General features: G+C 37.7%; 1 protein-coding gene across 4 annotated transcripts in view; it reads left to right on the top strand.

The window, feature by feature from the left end:
• LOC143026394 (polypeptide N-acetylgalactosaminyltransferase 14-like) overlaps positions 1-2,500 on the top strand; it is a 295,274-nt gene that overhangs the window by 207,569 nt on the left and 85,205 nt on the right. Inside the window, exon 1 of one of the 4 annotated variants that reach the window (XM_076186693.1) lies at positions 1,696-1,741. The exons of 2 other annotated variants lie outside the window; for them this stretch is intronic. The gene's annotated coding sequence lies outside the window, so the exon portion shown is untranslated. Of the gene's footprint in view, positions 1-1,695; positions 1,742-2,500 lie in introns of those variants that run through there. One more of the 4 variants, XM_076186690.1, reaches the window with a different exon arrangement.

The raw sequence follows: 2,500 nt of genomic DNA, 5'->3' as shown, positions 1-2,500 counted from the left end.
AGAATAGATAAATAAATGTAAATAGATAAATAGGTAGGTGCATTACAAAGATCACAAATCATGACGTGATGCGGATGGATCCACACTCGCCTCATGGACAAGAGATAAATCTCTCTCTCGGGAGACTTCTTATCTCGCGGCAGACCTCTTATCTTATCGATCGGACGATGGTGACGAGGGCTTTTTGTTGACGTGAAGTGTCTTCTGCCTCAATCTCAGACTTTCTTTTTTTCTATATGTGGTCAAGGGGCTTCACCCCGGACACGCCCAGAAAGGCTTCCCAGAACTGATTGAAATCTTCATCACTTCTTGAATATTCGTGGTCATTTAAAAAAAAAAAAAAATAAATAAAAACGTGGGCTACATGCCGTAAAAAGTTACTTGTCCTCTTTGCTATGTCGTTGATTATACGTGTGTGTGTTCATTTCCAACAATGAGTGAGTTGTCTTCACTTCTCGCATGTGAGAGATAGAACATGAAAAGGTTTATACAATGCGACTATAAAAGCACACTTATCATACAGCCAGGGTAACCTCGAAGTCGACCAGTGTGTTCCAAACCTACTTACTGGAGAGAGAGAGAGAGAGAGAGAGAGAGAAAGATTGAGAGAGAGAGAAAAGGAAGGAAAATAGGTTACGTGTTCATTCACTGGCCACTCTAATCTCCTGGATCATCTGGGATATTTGCAAAGTCATACCGCTTAGCCTCGAAGGCTTAGTTCGTGGCCCCACCACGGGCCTGTGATCCCCAAATACGCTTGTGTGACGTCAAGTCGTTGCCCTCACAGGTCATCGACAAAATGAAAAAAAATCTTCGCAATTTTCAAATGTGATTAATGAATTTGTAGGCTTTCATAATTTCATATATTTTTCACATTAAGTGCGTATTGAATTTGCTATTTCGTTGCTAACGTAAAAATTCATGTATACATATGTCAAATTAAAATGGGTCGACAAGTTGCATTCTACATAGGGTTTACATACCAACTTGGGTATGTCGTTATCTATATATTCTTTAATATCGATATTAATATATTTTGTGATCTACAATGGGTCAATTACTGGTGCACTTGGAGAAATAAAGATATACTTTTTTGCGTTAGAAATATGAATAAATAAATATTTTAAATAAGATAAAGGGGCATCTTGCAACCATGCATTTTAAATTGGGTAAAAGAAAAAATAGTACGTGTGAGTGCCAATTGCCTGATGTCTGGATTTGAGCCATATTGTATTGGACTATTATGTATGTGAATGCCAATTACATGATTCAAGCTAACTGTAACTCACGGCGTATAATGTCTTGATTCAAAGATGTAATTCACGATGTAGGAAATATGATATTGGAAGTGTTACAAATCTGGATTTGAGTCACATTGCATTGGTTCATTATGTATGATATAATTGTGTTGTGAAATATGTTGTAAGATGATGGTATTGTTATGAAGGAATGTAAACTACAGATTTTACGACGCTCCTGTTGTATTGTTCCGCGATAGAAAGGTATTACTGTACAATGACAATATGTTGTATTGGAGCTAATAAAATGTTGTTGAGCATTGTCAAACTGTGAACCAAGGATGACATGTATGGGTTACTATAAAATACTGGAATTGTTAGCCTCTGAATGCACAGAATGGTGACTAGACTACTTCGGTAGATATCACCTCAAGGCGTTCCTTTGGTAACGGTCCGTCACGTGGACAAGACGTGCATTGAGCAGGCAGAAGGGAACCCTTTTGGTGAGCATTGAGTCAGAAGCTGTTTCCTTATACTATGTCATATATGCGGTAGTGAATGAGATGAAGAGGTCACATTGTTAATAATTAATTCTGGTTTGACAGACCATGTTTGGATGGGAATAGTAAGTAGCGAATTATGGTGAAGCCATGGTGGCGAAATAATCATGGCATGTTTCATTATGTCAGTGCCAGGTGAAGTTGTGTAGTGTAAAGAATCATGGTGCAAATTATTTGTTAATGTGATGAAGTAGCTGGATTGATTTGTTAATGTAATGAAGTAACTGAAATGATTTATTAATGTAACGAAGTAGCTGAATTGAATTGTTAATGTAATTACAGATACCATAGTCTGTAGAGCCCAACGTCGCCCCTAAGGCTTCTAATAAAGGACGATGCGTAACATGAATCCTCGTGTTCCTCGTATCTCTAAAGACAGACCGGTCCACAGGCTGTAACAGTATGAATGTCCGTATTCAGCTGCACAGGCTACTCAGCAACAGAGATCAAACTTCCTAAGTTCAGATTACTATCTCGAGCCCGATTGCCTGCAGTACACAATATTCAATCAAACCAATGAAAACTCCCTCTGACGGCAGTGTATGTAAGAGGATCAGAATGCAAGTGTTTTTTATATTTATTTATTGACTCACCTGTTTGTTTATGTTTGTGCTGTATCAATTATTCAGTTGTGTACACATTTTCTTGGTCGATTTTGCCTTATTCATGAAGAAAGGAAGAAATAGAATAAAAAAAAAGAGA

Source organism: Oratosquilla oratoria, chromosome 6 (genome assembly GCF_046742065.1).
Source record: "Oratosquilla oratoria isolate Oo_2021 chromosome 6, ASM4674206v1, whole genome shotgun sequence".
In the NCBI taxonomy this organism is placed as follows: domain Eukaryota; kingdom Metazoa; phylum Arthropoda; class Malacostraca; order Stomatopoda; family Squillidae; genus Oratosquilla; species Oratosquilla oratoria.
The sequence above is the reverse complement of the archived record's forward strand: the minus strand, read 5'-3'. Positions and strand labels throughout refer to the sequence as shown.